Source organism: Delphinus delphis, chromosome X (genome assembly GCF_949987515.2).
Source record: "Delphinus delphis chromosome X, mDelDel1.2, whole genome shotgun sequence".
In the NCBI taxonomy this organism is placed as follows: Eukaryota; Metazoa; Chordata; class Mammalia; order Artiodactyla; family Delphinidae; genus Delphinus; species Delphinus delphis.
In genome coordinates this window covers 114,058,015-114,075,722 of record NC_082704.1, presented here as the reverse complement: position 1 = coordinate 114,075,722, position 17,708 = coordinate 114,058,015, and positions in this window count along the sequence as shown.

Below are 17,708 nucleotides of genomic sequence, written 5' to 3'. Positions count from 1 at the left end.
GGGAAGATCCCACATGCCGTGGAGCGGCTGGGCCCGTGAGCCATGGCCGCTGAGTCTGCGCGTCCGGAGCCTGTGCTCCGCAACGGGAGAGGCCACAACAGTGAGAGGCCCGCGTACCGCAAAAAAAAAAAAAAAAAAAAAACATAATCTCCTAAAGCATTCTAAAACTCTACTCAAACCATCAGTCTTTCTCAGATAAGCTCTGAGTTAAGTGCTCCACTTTGAATTTGAGAGAGCAAAAATATTTTTGTATGTTTGTACAGTTATGAAGGTAATGGTCATTTTCTATCCTGATCAGGTCGAATCCTTCTGATTTGTGTGACCTGTAGAAAAGGTCCTGGTTACCACTTAGATTTTAAAATGCTGCATTTTCTCCCTCAAGCTTCTCATCCACATGCTAATTTCCCAATAAACTTGGGGCAAAATGAGGAAATGAGACTAACCATCTAGTGCCATGGTTGACAGGTTGGGCTCTAGAGTGAGGCAGCCCTGGTGCCACATACCAGATTTCATGCAAACCAAACTCCCTGACGCTCAGCTGCTCTATCAGTAAAATGGATACAATAATAGCACTAACTCCTAAGGTTTTTGTGAAGATTAAATGAGATCAAGTATAAGAAGTGTGTAGAAAAGTATCTGGACAAAGGAAGACAGTTCATACAATACTTTAAACCGTTCAAGCATTATCTTTAGCTTCATTTTAATAAAGTTAAACTTAATACCATGGCCATATTTGTAGTAGGAAAGTATGAGATGAAATGTTGAGGGGTGTGTCTGTGTTTGTGCATGCACATGTGTGTGGGTGTGGGTGTGGGTGTGAGAGAGAGATAGAAATCCTCTCTCTAAACAATTTCTCTAATCTTGTTAAATGTTACTGGATTTTTGGGCTTCCCTGGTGGCGCAGTGGTTGAGAGTCCACCTGCCGATGCAGGGGACGCGGGTTCGTGCCCCGGTCCGGGAGGATCTCCCATACTGCGGAGCGGCTGGGCCCGTGAGCCATGGCCGCTGAGCCTGCGCGTCCGGAGCCTGTGCTCTGCAACGGGAGAGGCCAGAGCAGTGAGAGGCCCGCATACAGCAAAAAAAAAATTTTTTTTACTGGATTTTTGACTACACATTGGGATCACCTGGGGAGCTTTAAATATCCTGAGACCACACCCCAGACCAACTCAATCAAGGACTCTGAGTGTGGAGTCTGAAGCATCAGAATCTGTTAAAGTTCTCAAGTGATGCCAGTGTGAATCCCAAGATTCAGACCAACTGCTCTAAAGTGACCTTTGTCCCGGGGAGTTAGGGGGATGTCGACATTACAGTAGGGCTCTTAGCTGAGAAACAACATGGAATCCAACTCCTCCATCTTCTCACAAAGCCCCTAAAAAACCACCCCAGACTTTATTATAAAATCCCGCTCTTACTTCTGGAATTCCTGTCATTGAGTGACACCACCAGGGTCATGCTACATTTCTTCTTCTTCCTCACTCCTCACTCTTTGAGGCTCCAGGTTCCATCAGCTGGTGTCTATCTTGGTATCTCGTATGCATCTCTCCCACTCTACCACCTCAGCCTCATGCGAGGTTCAGATATCATCCTCTCTGTCTCAGACTGACACGATTATCTCCCAATTCGTCTCCATATCCCTGGTGTGTCCCTCTTCAGCTCCTCTTAGTTTAGGTTCCTCAGAAGCACATCCAGAGACAAGGATTGAAAGGCAAGTCGCAGGAAATATCAGTAGGGCAGTAGTTTTAACCCGTAGGGAGCGACAATTGAGTCCCCCAGGGATATCCGGCAATAGATGGAGATATTTTTGGTTGGTACAGTTTGGGGGGGGCGGGTCAACGGACTCTAGTGGATAGAAATCAGGGATGTTGCTAAGCATTCTACAAGGTACAGGACACCCTCCCCTGGGCACACACACAACAACAGTGAGGTATTAGTCAGCTCTGAATGCCAGTAGTGCCCACGTTGAGAAACCCTGCAATGGAGAAGTACAGAAGTGAGACAGTGAAGAGAAAGAAGCCCAATAAAGGTACATTATCAAGCTAGTTAGCACTGTGGGCAACCACAGCTCAGTTCTGCCACTTTAGGAGAGAGAACAGACCACACGTCTCAGAGTTATCCCATCCAAGGGGTGTGAGAACTAGGGTATTTAAACAACGTCCTCTGTAAGTCAGTAGTAGCTGCTACAGCAGTGGAACTGTGAGTTGCCTAATTATCCCATACTTCTAGTCTGCTGTACACAGGAGCGGAGAAAGAATACACTTCCATCACTCAGAGAATGCCAACAGGCAGTTGGTAGCAAGTCTACAATGGTAAATTCCAAGATATTGGACTATATGGGTGGAACAGCATCTGCTAAACATCCTTCACATATATGCCAGAGGAATCATTCTAGAGCTTAATCAGCTCATTCTTTCATTGGTTTCCCAACATCTTTAAGATAAAAGCCACGTTCTATAACATGATGTATATATAAGACACTTCATGATTGAGCCCTATCCATTCCACTGGCCCTGAATCCGCAGTATCACACAGAATTGGACTTTATGACTCTAGGTTTCACATTAGAATTACCTCTAGAACAGTGATTCTCAAGTTGGATGCATGTTAGAGTTACCTAGGATAATAGGTAATTAGAAATACTTTTACTGAGGCGCCACCCCTAGAGATTCTGATATAACTGACCTGGGGCGTGGCCTGGACATCGGCATTCTTTACAGCTCCCCTGGTAATTCTAAAGTGCAGCTAAGGTTGAGAAACAATGTATTATACTAGAATGCTGTTTCCTGGGGACAGGACTGTCTTATTCACCTTTGTATTCTCCCCATGACCTTCCACAGAGTGAATCCCATAACAGATGGGCAACCAATGTTTGTTGAATAATATAATAAAGAGTAAGAGAGACAAGGCTTGTGTGAAGAGGGGCAAAGCTTAGAATCAACACTGGCTGAGCATCTACTATGATTATTAGTGCTTTACTTGTTTTAGTACTTTTATTCATTGCAGCAGCTTTGTGTGAGATAGGTGTTACTCTGCTTTATTTTTTCAGAGGGGAAAACTGGTATTCAGAAAAGTTAAGTTGACTCACTCCAGATCGGAGAGCAGAGACTTGACTCAAACATTGACCTCCCTGACTCCAGAGACCTGGTCCTTTTCAGTACACGATCCTGTCTGAAATAGGAAATGGGAAGTGGGAATCCCATAAGAGTGTGATTCCTTTCCTATTACAAGGATCTGAATGGAGTTCCCAGGAGACTCCTGGAAGCAGCAGAGAAGCATCAGGAGGCCCCTGTGGTTCTGCTACCGTAAGCCACTCCTACTGACACCCTATGTATTTGAAGGTACAGATTATACATTGAGCACTAGTGCCATGGTAGGCAATGGAAAATCAGAAACCACCGTCTCCAACAGAAGCCACTTCAGCATTACTGAGATATGACCATAGGATCTTCTTTAGTGAAACCCAAGTCTTCTTGTGCAATTGCTTTCTTATGGTTTGGGCCATGGCAAATGCTGGGATGGACCAGTAAGCAAGAGGGAGGCCAAATAAGTCTATGGCTTCAAGCCTGTGAATCAGAAATAATACAAGGAAAAGCCTCATCAACCAGAAATAAGTTTGCAATGATTGACAGGTAGGCTGAGAGAATGCCTAAATAAACAGGTGATGTTTCCTTTTCGGAACATCAACAGTTTAAAAAATAAAAACAGGATGGAGACTGTTATGCCTCTGGCTCTTCCCATTCCAGAAAAGATGGTGAGGAAAAAAGCTACTCATCGGGGTTTCCCTGGTGGCGCAGTGGTTGGGAGTCCGCCTGCCAATGCAGGGGACACGGGTTCAAGCCCTGGCCCGGGAAGATCCCACATGCCGCGGAGAAACTAAGCCGGTGCACCGCAAAAAAAAAAAAAAAAGCTACTCATCTACATTCATACAATTAAACTACAGGTTTCTATCAGTCTTGGCATTAATTTTTCCCCCATCACATCCCCAGAAGAATTCATATTAATGGATAGGGCTTGAGTAGCATGGTGCAAGTCAAAAACGTAAACTCTAAGTGTATTCACTGGGTTACAAATTTCCAGCCATTGTTCAATACATTTTGGGGGGGAAGGCGAACAACAGTGAAAGGGTGCTGCCTTTGGTTTCAGAGACTAAATATTGTGATGTACAAATGCAGACATTTTGAACAACATAAACACAGCCTGGCTGTTAAGTGTAATACTGGAAAACACTGCTATACCTTTAAATACAGAGACTTCTCCCCACGGACACTGCTAAGCTTTTCTTCCTACAAAGTCTGGGAAACAAAAGACTTGACATGTCTGAGAGGGACTCAGAAATGCTATGTTCCATCTCCAAATTTCTGTGTCTCCTGACTTGCTGACAAACTTTTGATGATGTGTGAAGTATCAAATCTAAAATGCATGGTGGATTTCACAAATGCAAGGATGCTCTCAATTTGGCCCACTTTCAGGGGAATATATCTATATGAGAGCTGCAAGGGCAACTGGATTTGTATGTGTACTTCAATAATGTTGTGTTACAGAAAGAAATGTAAAGTTTCATGTTATGACACTGTCATTATCTTAATGAAATGAGAAATACAGGGCTTCCCTGGTGGCGCAGTGGTTGAGAGTCCGCCTGCCGATACAGGGGACACGGGTTCGTGCCCCGGTCCGGGAGGATCCCACATGCTGTGGAGCGGCTGGGACCGTGAGCCATGGCCAGTGAGCCTGCGCGTCCGGAGCCTGTGCTCCGCAACGGGAGAGGCCACGACAGTGAGAGGCCCGCGTACCGCAAAAAAAAAAAAAAAAAAAAAAGAGAAATACAATGTTTAAAAAAAAAGAAGATAAAAAAGAATGTATATATATATGTGTGTGTGTGTGTATAACTGAATCACTTTGCTGTACAGCAGAAATTAACAGAACATTGTAAATCAACTACACTTCCACAAAAAAAAAAACATTAACACATAACCAAGAAAATGGTAACTTTTAGGTCAATGCATAAACATGTGTCCCAATTCAGCGTTAATTTGTCCATGAGAAAATCCTCACATCTAAGGTTACTTGTCCTGTGCTTGCTGGCCCACTACATACCATGAAATCCAAAGAATTCAGGCATGGTCATCAACACATGTTGGGCTTCCTGATCAGGCTTTCAGTGAAGACCAAACTCTACCCATGTCTCTACTTACGTCTATTTCTGGTGGCAAAATCCAAAGACAAAAATGCTGTAAACAAGTTTTTTAGTCTCTCCCAGCACAAATGGAACACAGAGGACATTTATCATAACAGATATGAATAAATCACTCCCAACTGTCTCAGGTAGGCAAGCCAAAAAGAACTTCACTTTCCAGTACTAAAATGTCTGCTATGAGGGATTTCTTTTTTCCCCATTTTCCCAATCTGTATTTTTAATGCTCTTTCACTGAAAGAAAATATCTATGGGAGGTAAGAATAGCAATCAGTCATAAAGTATAAAAGAATACTTATGCTAGAAAATTCTTGGTGTTTGGAGCCAAATTTTTTTTTTTTTTTTTTGCGGTACGTGGGCCTCTCACTGTTGTGGCCTCTCCCGTTGCGGAGCACAGGCTCCAGACGCGCAGGCTCAGCAGCCATGGCTCACGGGCCCAGCCGCTCCGCGGCATGTGGGATCTTCCCAGACCGGGGCACGAAGCCGTGTTCCCTGCATCGGCAGGCAGACTCTCAACCACTGCGCCACCAGGGAAGCCCTGGAGTCAAATTTTTGAAAATTAAATTTCACAGGGAAAATGTGAGTATGAATATAAAAATTACTTTGTTCATTTGTGACACTATTTAAATAGAAAAACTGATGTTTCTAGCCCAATAGATTCTGGAGAAAGGAGAACAGAAGACTCCAGCTTGGTCATTTGGGAACACAAAATCAGTAAGAAAAGGAAAATTGGGAATCAGGAAGGTATTCAGAAAAAAGAGGCTGGGAAGCAAGGCAACATGCCCTTTGGATGCCATTAGCCTACCTGGGAGTTTTGTGGAGAGCACAGGGCTGCCCTTTCCCAAGGACCCACATCACCTCACTCCTTGCTTTCCCTCCAACTCTTGTTCTCCTTCTTATCCGGCAAGTCTTTATCTAGTCTGCTTGGCAGGAAGCCTGGCTCTGTCTTACCACAGTTTATTTTGTCTGTGCTCTGAGTCCTCTCAGGACCTAAGCTTATGAAACTCATCTTTCTTTCTATTCCACACCCCTCGCTGTAACATCCCTCTCCATATGATGTAGTTGCTCAAAGGATCAAGATCGCCAAAGAAGATAAGGAATAGACATGAAAAAGGAGGGGATAAGCTGGGATCCTGGAGCACAGGTGCCTCCGTTAACTCTATCCCTGGACGTCTGGCCACCGCCTCAATCATGTCCCATGTGAAATCTGGGAGACTCACTGGATACCCCTGGTCTCTCTCCGGGTCTGTCCCTGGTAGTAAGAAGAAGGGCTTCCCTTGTAAAATTTTATTTATGGATTTGTATCTTTGTTGGCTTTTACTGGGATGTAAGAGCTCGCACACTAAGCTGTATAAAGTGTACAAAATGTATCATTCAAAGACGTTTTACCAGTGCATGCACCGTGAGATCACCACCCAAATCAATTTCTGTAACACTTCCAGCACCCCGTGAGGCTCCTTCATGCCCCTCCGCCATCAATACCCCCTTCCCTTCCCACACCCCAGAGCAGGAACCACTATTCTGACTGCCATCACTGTAGCTTATTGTGACCTCATCTTGAACATCACATACAGCTTGCACCCTCTGTCTGGCTTCTTTCATTCACCATAATGTGTGGGAGAGTTATCCATGTGGCTGCATATACGGGCAGTCTTTTTTTTTTTTTTTTTCCCATTGCTGAGGGGCATTCCATTGTATGAATACGCCACAATTTATTTTCCATTCTACTCCTGATGGACATTTGTGTCGTTTCCAAGTTGCTGCTATTATAAATGAAGCTGCTATGAACCTTCTTGGCCATGGTTTTTTTTTTTTTTTTTTTTGATTGGCATAATAAGCATTCATTTCTCTCAGGGATATACCTGGGGGTATAGAATTGCTGGGTCATAGGATAGGCATTTGTTTACAGTTAGTAGACACTACAGGGCTCCCTTCTGAGAAGTTCAGACACCTTTGTACTGAAAGGTTGTATCTCTTTACAAACCTCTGGGTCATTTGACTTCATAACGCTACTGACAACAGTAAAGACTTAGATAGTTATGGAGAAACCTATTAAATAGAAACCAAGCAAGAGTATCATGCATGTTTCTTCCAGAAAGTAAGCGCTGCTTACTGTCCACCAATGGCACACATCTATAGGTTTATCCCCAAGAAGAAAAATTAGAATCTTAGGCATGGGGGATTTTATCCTCCCCAAATTTCCAACTAATTATGCAGTATACCAAGCTTGTAAACAAGTTCCAGCTACTTGCCAGTTCACCAAGACATTTAATTAGCTGTTTCTGTTCTCATTGCCCTAGTCCCTCTGGAGATACAGAGGTAATAAAATAAATGAATTAAACATTTTTTTAACATTCACTTGGCAACATGTGTCATTCAGCCCGTAATTAAGTGAATGGTTACATCTGAGACTGGCCAGCTTATACATATTTAAATTATTCCCCCCAATCAGTTGTTTCCTAGCACTATGGAGTACAGACTTCTCGCTGCTGCTGGTCTCATGTTTACGTATTTGTTTTAGGTTTCTGTAATCCTATGTGGGATGGAGGCAGGAAGGAAGAAAAGGAGGAAGGAAGGGGGAAGATAGAGGGAGGAAGAAAGGAGCCATTTTTCATGGAGCCATTTTACACTCACATTCCAGCCCAGGCTGCCTCCACCCTCACTGCATCAGTGTAACGACCCACGTGATCACAAAGGTTGAAAAGACCAAGTTTGTCATTTCCGGTATCCCCCGTCTTTCGAAAATTCCCTTTACGGCCACTTTGCTTTTACAAAAGACCTAAAAGAGCACCTGTTTTTGCTAACTAAAAGAAATCTGAAGAGGACCTTCGCTTTTACAAGAAAAGGCGAAAACTGAAAATAGCACTCAGCATTTGTTTTGCAAGAAGCTGGTTACAGAGGCAGCGCACATCCCAAGAAGCGAGAGTAGCCCCGCCAAGCTCCTTCCTGGGGACTGAGTTCGGCATCTCAGCATCCAGCTGCCATAGCTTTGACCTGTGTCTGTGAGCACCCGTGCTTTATTTCCATTTATTTTGTGCATCCCTTAGCAAGATGTGTCCTAAGGTAATTGCTTCTTTATTCCATTTCAGCTTCTCAAAGGTTTCACAGGAATCACTCTACTTTCAAATAGTGGGGGAAACCTGTAATAAACCTTATCCTCAGAAATCTCAATGGCTTTTGACACATTGTGAGCAGAATCACCTCCCCCATGAATTCTAAAAATATTGCTAGATGGATATTAGTCATCTCAAAATATGGAAGAAATACATCAACAGATTAGACAAATACTTGACTTAAATCCTATACATATCCACCCAGGGAAAGTGAAGAAATGTTTCTATGTAGAGGTGGTGTTGATTTTCGCAGGCTCACACTGTTCAACAGATGCAGAAATACAGGAAGCTCATAGAGATAACAGCTGCAACTCACGTAATAAAAAGTGATATCCTAGAAGCTGTGTCAATTTCATAAGCCAAACAACAAGAAATACTATAAGCCAGGTGATTATTAGAGCTGGGTTTGCATACGGTAGGATACAGAAAAAAATGTCAAACCATAGGGCTCAGAAAGACTTCAGACATCACCAGAGATGAGAAAATTCTTGGCTGGAAGGTAAAATAACTTGCCTAAGAGAACAGGGAGAAGAAAATTAATAAGAATTGAGCAGCTATAACGGCTATTATATATCACACATGATACGTGTTAAATATTTCTGCATATATGTGGAGGTGTGCGTGTGTATCCTGCTGTACAGGTATATGATTATTCCCAGGTTACAAACTAAGAGATATTTAACAATAGTTACTCCAGAGAACAGGGGGCAGGACTGGGGTATGTAATATTAATTTTTACTTTATAAACCTATTCATTTTTGAATTGTTTTTTTAAAATGATTGCTGGAGGACAATAATAATGTATTATTTTTAAGGTAAAAAATGAGCTTGAAAGAAAGATACAAAATAAAAAGTTGTTAAATTTGCCTATTAAAAAAATCTTCATGGGAAAATTACCAAAAGATAGTTCTGTTGAAGATTTTTACATCTACATGCATCAGAGATACTGGCCTGTAATTATCTTTGTTGATAGTATCTTTGTCTGGCTTTGGTAACAGGGTAATCGTGGCCTCATAGAATGAATTTGGGAGTGTTCCCTCCTCTTCAGTTTTTTATAACAGTTTGAGAAGGGTAAGTGTTAGTTCTTCTTTATATGTTTGGTAGAATTCCCTTGTGAAGCCATCTGGTCCTGGATTTTTGTTTGCTGGGAGTTTTTTTTTAATTACAAATTCAATTTCACTACTAGTGATCAGACTGTTCAGATAGTCTATTTCTAACTGATTCAGTCCTAAAAGGTTGCATATTTCTAGAAATTTATCCATTTCTTCTAGGGTGCCCAGTGTTTTGGCATATAACTATTTGTAGTATTCTCTTATGTTTTTTTGTATGTCTGTGGTTTTATTTCTCCTCTTTCATTTCTTATTTTGTTTATTTGGGTCCTCTCTCTTTTCTTCTTGATGAGCCTGGCTAGAGGTTTATCAATTTTGTTTATGTTTTCAAAAAACCAGCTCTTAGTTTCATTGATCTTTTTTTCTATCATTTTTTGGGTTTTTTTTGGGGGGGACATCTGTATTTTATTTATTTCCTCTTGGATCTTTATTATTTCCTTCCTTCTGCTGACTTTGGGCTTTGTCTATTCTTTTGCCAATTCCTTTAGATGGTAGGTTAGGTTGTTTGAGATGTTACTTGTTTCTTGAGGAAGGCCTGTATTGCTATAAACTTCCCTCTTAGAACTGCTTTTGCCGTATGCCACAGATTTTGGCAAGTTGTGTTTCCATTTTCACTTGCCTTGATGTACCTTCTTCTTTTTTTTTTTTTTGGCTGAGTTGGGTCTTTGTTGCTGCGCGTGGGCTACTCTTCATTGCAGTGTGCAGGCTTCTCATTGCGGTGGCTTTTCTTGTTGCAGAGCATGGGCCCTAGGCACACGGGCTTCAGTAGTTGTGGCACGCAGGCTCAGTAGTCGTGGAGCACAGGCTTAGTAGTCATGGCACACAGGCTTAGTTGCTCCGTGGCATGTGGAAACTTCCTGGACCAGGGGTTGAACCCGTGTCCCCTGCATTGGCAGGCAGATTCTTAACCACTGTGCCACCAGGGAAGTCCTTGATGTATCTTCTGAGTTCCTCTTTGATTTCTTCATTGATCCATTGGTTTTTTAGCAGCGTGTTGTTCAGTCTCCACATGTTTGTGCTTTTCCCATTTTTCTTCCTGTAATTCATTTCTAGTTTCATACCAGTGTGGTCAGGAAAAATGCTTGACATAATTTCTATTCTCTTAAATATCTTTTTTTTTTTTTTTTGCGGTACGCGGGCCTCTCACTGTTGTGGCCTCTCCCGTTGCGGAGCAGCAGGCTCCGGACGCGCAGGCTCAGCGGCCATGGCTCACGGGCACAGCCGCTCCATGGCATGTGGGATCTTCCCGGACCGGGGCACGAACCCGCGTCCCCCGCATCGCCAGGCGGACTCTCAACCACTGTGCCACCAGGGAAGCCCCCTCTTAAATATCTTGAGACTTGTTTTGTGACCTAGCATGTGATCCATCCTGGAGAACATCTCATGTGCACTTAAAAAGACTGAATTCTGCTGTTTTTGGATGAAATGTCCTGTAGATATCTACTAAAACCAACTGGCCTACTGTGTCACTAAGACCACTGTTTCCTTGTTGATTTTCTGTCTGGATGATCCACCCGTTGATGTAAGTGGAGCGTTTAAGTCCCCTACTATTATTGTATTATTGTTAACGAAGTGAATATTTTAACGCAGTATTTTGAAAAATCAAAATAAATGCCAAAAAATCCATGATGAAAAAATATCAAAATTTTAAATAAAGACAGGCTGTTGTTTGTCTCATGACCTGTCATATTGGGCAATATTGTTTTTATAGCCTTGGAAGATAGAGATAGTGTCTCCCTCCAGAACAGGTAGCAAGTTTGCTTGCTGTCCAATATAATGAAGATCATGTCTCCATCTGGGGCAAAGTTCAGGCAGGTTTCCTTGCAGCCCATTATAAAATATTTTAGTTTCCAAGATTGCAGTTCTTCAGCCGTGACACAAACCTACTTTGTGGGCAGCATCCACCTGGGCCGCTCCATGTTGCCTTTGTGGGACTTGGCAGGCAAGGGAAAGTGGCACAAACATGAACCTCATGCTTCTTGTTGTGCCGTAAGTAATAAAGATCTTTGTCTCTGACTCAGGTTATTTTGTCCTGATTGCATCCATGAAATCCACGCTAACTTGTTAGGTTGTTAGTAGGGTAAAAATTACAGACCCTTTGCAATTCTTGACAAGAAGAAGGTTTCTTTTCTCCCATTTCAGGAAAAAGGAATAGTTCATGTAAACATTTGGGGTTCCACGAGAAGCAAAAGCTGGGGTTAACTTCAAAGGTAGAGTGCATAAACAGAAATAGCTGGAGATAAAGACAGAGAAGGCGATTGAGGCTGGCCCTTAAAGAGTCTTATGTGCCAGGCAAATGATTTGAAATTTGAGCCACAGGCTTCAAGCAGCCAGGAGAATGTTTTAAGCCAAAATACAAGTTTCACATTTGTTTATTAGAAAGATCACTCAATAGCAAAGTGAGGTGTTGATAGAAGTCAGGAGGAACCATGAGGAGGCTGTTGAAATAGTAATAAAAATAATTAAAAGTGCAAACATGTATTGGTCCCTGAGTGCCAGACACTGTTCAGGATCCCCAGCTAGTGTTATATTCTTTATTCCTGTTAGAAAAGAAATTATTATCTACATTTTATACATGAGGGAAATGAAGCGTACAGAAGTAAATTAACTTGTCCAAGTAAATGGCAGAAACAAGATTGAGATCTCAAGTCTTAAACACAATCTGAATAGGGTTTTGATTAAATATATTCAACTACTGACACTTAAATTCTTATGTGGTGATCTTCTGTCCAATATGGACTATAAGCTCTTTATATCACACTGAATGTTTACTTCTGCCTACATTTACCCCGTAATTTCTAGCTATCTTTGGCCACACTACCTTTCAAGTAAATTTTGTCATACTTATTTTATCTCCTCCAAATACCTTACCTTGTCATTTAACAGGTTAAATTCCCCATAGTTTGATTCTTGCCCATATCAAATCAAATTCTCTGGATCTATTTTTAAAACTTTATCGGCCTTCCTAGTGTGGGAAAACTTTCGAATTGGGTATCAGTGTAAAATTTAATGAGCCTGTTTATTCTCTCTTCCAGGCCACTAATGAAGACTTAAAATAAAATTTCTTCTCTTTCTGTGCCATCATGTGTTACAAATTAATGCAATCCTCAGAATGCTAGGAGATTCTATTTTTATTAAGAAATGTAAGTAGAAAATGCTAATTAGGCATGCCTGTAAAAGATCACCAAACCTAACACACATTGATTGTTTCATACGGAGTGTTCTATTAATGAATGATATCAATCATCCTTACATAATCTGAAATTCCTAGCATAATATGAATGCAAAAATGGAGAAATGGTTTAAAATTCAGTTCATTTTTGTCAACTCATTATGATTTATTACTTTTATTATTTTTTTTCATACAAGAGGAAGTTTCCATGATACAGAACAACCTACTTTAATAAGAAACAAAATGGGGTGGGGGAGGAAAATGAGATGGAGATACTCAAATCTTCATGGAAGAAAATATCAAATGGACTATTTTATGAATACATAACTCCATTTTCTACTTCATGGCTGGGACTGTGAACCATCAGTTTATTTGAGAAATCTGACTATTTGATGTTGGTAGATATTCACTCTTCTTTTATAACAGCTTTATTTAGATACAACGAAATTCACCCCCTTTAAAGTGTACAATGCAGTAGTTTTTAGTACATTCACAGAGTTGTGCAACCATCACCACAATTTTAGAACACTGTCATCACTCCAAAAAGAAACCCCATACCTTTTAATCACCTCTTGATCCCCACATGTCCTTCAGCCCTAGCTAATCACTACTACTTTCTGCCTCTACAGATTTGCCTGTTCATGACATTTTATATAAATAGAATCACATAATATGTGATATTCTATGACCAGCTTCTTTCGCTTAGCATGATGTTTTCAAGGTTCATCCATGTTGTAGCATGTATCACTGCTTCATTTCTTTCTGTGGTAAAATAATATTCCATTGTATGGATGTGCCACATTTTGTTTATTCATTCATCAGTTGTTTATTCATTCATCAGTTTATTCATTCATCATCACTTCTTGGCTATTATAAATAATGGTGCTATGAACAGTTGTGTATAAATTTTTGTGTGGATGTGTTTTCAGTTCTCTTGGGTGTATATGTAGGAGTGGAACAGCTGAGTCAAAAGGCAACTCTGTATTTAACTTTTTGAGGAACTACCATACTGTTTTCCACAGTGGCTGCACCATTTTACATCCCCACCAGCAGTGTATAAAGGTTCCAGTCTTTCCACATCTGTGCCAACATTTGATTTTTCTTTTTATTACACCCATCCTAGTGGGTAGGAAGTGGTATCTAATTGTGGTTTTGATTTCCATTTCTCTAATGACTACTGATGTTGAGTTTCTTTTCATGTGCTGTTGCCCATTTGTATACCTTCTTTGAAGAAATGTCTATTCAGACCCATTGCCCATTTTTTAACTGGGTTACTTGTCTTTTTACTATTGAGTTGCAAGAGTTATTCTAGATATAAGTCCTTTATCAGAAATGTGATTTGCAAATATTATCTCCCATTCTGTAGGTTGTCTTTTGACTTTCTTGACGGTGCCCTTTGAAGCACGAAAGTTTTTAACTTTAAGTCTAATTTATCTTATTTTCTTCTGTGTTTGTGCTTTTGGTATCATATCTAAGAATTCACTGGCAAATCCAAGATCACAAAGATTTGCTTCTATGTGTTCTTCTAAGAATTTTTCTAGTTTTTGCTCTTACATTTAGGTCTTTGGTCCAATTACTTTTTATATGGTAGGGGTCCAACTTCATTCTGTTACATGTAGCATCCTTGTCAAAAATCACAACACCTACATATTTACTTTTAAAGTAAACTACCTATACTTATTTTTCTTTTTTGTCCATAAAGCTTTCTTTCACCTTATTTCTGGTAACATTACTTTGATTTTTTCTTTCCTTCTTCGCTTGTGGCCTTTTAAGGGAAGGAGGCACAATCATGATACATAATTGATCCCTGGCCAATCAAAACATTTCATTTCTTCAACCACAATGATGGGTTCAGGGATAGGCATGTGACTGAAATGACGCCGATAGTTCCAGTCAGAGTCAATCCCTGGACTTGGTGGGAGCTATGGAAAAAATGTTTTCCTTTGGATTTGAACCTGGGATGATGAAAACGTGGAGTTTTTGACTGCCACAAGAACTCTGGAAATAAAGCCAACACAAAAAATTGTTCAGTCAATGGAGAGAAAGAAAGAAAGTCCTAATGATATGACTTGAACCCCTGGGTCAATCTTTTCCTAGTGCCAGTTCTCTGGACTTTTCAGTTAGGTGACTAATAGGCTTCTTCTTAGGCTTACGCCACTTTGAGTTGGCTTTTTGCCTCTCACAGAAAGAGTCCTAACTGATACATAAGCCAAGTGGCCTTTTAAACACAGAGAGGAAAGAGCTTTTGTCCATCCCTTCTTCCCTATAAAAAGGCCAGTGGAAAATCTCAGGGGCTTCGTATGTCCCTTAACAGAGAGAATATAGGCAGGCACCACAGATATTCAGAACCACCATGACTCAAGCTCCTTATATGAAAGCAGATTAATGGTCCTTTAAATTAAAGAGTAGAATTTTGGTTTTCAACGCCAGGTAGTATTTGCATATTTTGCAGAGCGTCTACCACGTGATAGGCTCTTGATAAAGATAATGGATGGGTGAGTTAGTTGAATTAATTAATTGAATCCTCTCTCTGTGTAATTTCTTGGCACAAAGGTACTAATCCCATCCAGTTCTTCCCAGGACCATGACCCTGTATATGGCCCCATTTTGGTTGTATTAGTCAGTTATTGCTGCATAACAAACAACCACACTCACGTGTCTATGAGTTGACTGAGTTTACATGTTCTCGGTTTGCTTCTAATAGGTTGTTCTGCTTCACAGGCTTGCCTTGCTGTGGGCTGGGTTCTGTTCTGCTCAATGTGCCTCATCCTTCAGCCCAGGCTGAAGAGGTAGCAACTTCCCTGGAGAAGCTTTTCTCATGGTGACAGCACAGACACAAGCATGCATGCCCAACTTCCAAGTATGCCTGAACACTTTGCTTGCATCATGCTTGCTAACATCTCATTGGCCAAAGTAAGTCACACGACTGAACACAACATCAACGGAATAGGAAAATGTATTCCTCTAGTGGAGACGGGGAAAAGGAAGACTATGTTATGAACAGTAATTCCACTACAGTGTTGAGAACCATATTCACGTCAAGAGTTAGATAGTTCTTTTTCTTGGAAAAAAACCCACCTTTGATTAAGTCAAATTGTTTCATTCATTTATTTGTTCATTCATTAAAAAACAATTTACTAAAAAAAAAAAAATTTACTGAACATCTACTAATGCTGTATGTGTGTGAAATGGGAAGGCAGAAAGGACTTCTCAGAATAAATCTACAACTATATTCCGAGGCTGACCTTTTTTCTCAAGGACAGTTCCAACACATCCTGTACCATCCTCTCCTGGACAATGATTCAGCATCCTGATGACCCTCAAGGAAGAATATAAGGAAAGCAGGGGAAAACACGGGTGGGATGACAACACGCTTTGTTTCCCCATCATTATACATTTGAATTATCCCAGTGTTGATAAAGCACTACCTAAATTCCCAAACTAAGCCCTTATTGTGTTCAACTGTGCGGCCAACATAATCCAGTGTGGCTCCTTTGTGTTCCACAATAAAGAAAGGCTTCCACAAATCCACCCTCTTGCAGGGGGAAGCTGCAAGAGCAGATGTGCGGTCTGGGATGGCTTCCAGGAGTTGACAGTGCTGAGTCGGCAGCAGCTCCTGCTGCCACCAGGAGAGGTCCACCTAATAGATGCAGTCGCCTGTACTCCCACATCTTAACCACTGTTCGTGTCCACTGAAGCACAGGGGTTTGACTCTTCTACCTAGCAACTCGTCCTGCAAATCTCTCCTCTGCCATGAAGACTGGAGTTTCCAAATTATGTGCCACTAAGTACATGCTGAATTTGCCTTATACCTGCTTGTGAGGGTCAATTGTTAAAATGTCAGGAATTGAGAATTGTTAAACATAGCCTATATTAGAAATTAAGTTACCTAAACTTGCAATTAAATTATTTTAAAAACAAAGGTAATACTCAAAACTCATCACTTTCTAATTATTTGGTACATTATATGATCATGCTCTTGAGATCCATCACATCTATTCTATCTGTACGTTAGAAATACCATATAATGCGGGGCTACTGCTCCTATCTCTTCCCAATTTTGCATTCAATGACGCTACATCAGTAGCTTGAAAGCTGCCACGGTAGGAGTGTTTACATCACAAGAAATCAGACCTTTTTAAACATTTTTTCCCTAGAGAACTGGTTATTCGATGTTTACAAGCATGTAACTAATGATCTCCATCATCTACTTTACTTAATAAAGGCATATTTATATTTTACAAATATTAACCCCTTTTAATCTTCAGAGCAATCCTATGAAATAGGTACTATTGTTGGCCCTATTTTGCTGAGGCACAGAGAGGTTAAGTGACTTTGCCAAGCTCACACAGCTACTAGGTGGGCATTTTGGTTCCAGGCTCCATGTTCTTAATCACTGTGTGTGCAGCCTTTCCTTTTGTGAAAATACAATACATTCTAGGGAACACTCTACCTCCACCCAGAATTAGAGCTTGAGTTGTTTTCATCATCTCCAATCTCCTTAATATGCTCACCCCTTGGTCCCAGGCCCACTCTGGGAGCCGGCATCAACCTACAGAGTTCAAGGCCCAGATCCAGGTGTGGCCACCTGGGTTCCTACGTGCAGTGGAATTCCTCCACCACCTCCCTCTTCCCCTTCTCATCCCTTGATGTCTGTCTAGTTTGCCAACATTGCTACTTTCTGTTACTTTCACTTACTAGCATTGTGATCCTTGAAAACATGTGAAAACTGCCTGGAGTCTTAGTTTCTCTATCCAGACATTGGGGCTCAGAATGGCTGGTAACATATATGCAAAAACCTTGCTCCGTATCAAACGAATGTGAGCTGAATTTGAATGAGCTCCCGCCTACCTTCACGCCCACTCCCCTCTGTAGCTTGTGCTGCAGGGGTCCATCCTGCTGACTTCACCCTGCCTAGAATGCTTTCTCGAGTCATCAGGAAAGTGATGGAGACCTGCTTCTAGGAAGGATTTCTTAGAGAGTAATAATTCCTGCTAAAATGCAGGATCACTAGATGGGTCTGCATGATCAATAGCAAGCCTTGCTCCCAGCAGGAATTCAATCCATTTTGGCTGCTTCAATGGGGCCTCTGGGGCTTAGACACTACGGAAATGCAATTACTGACT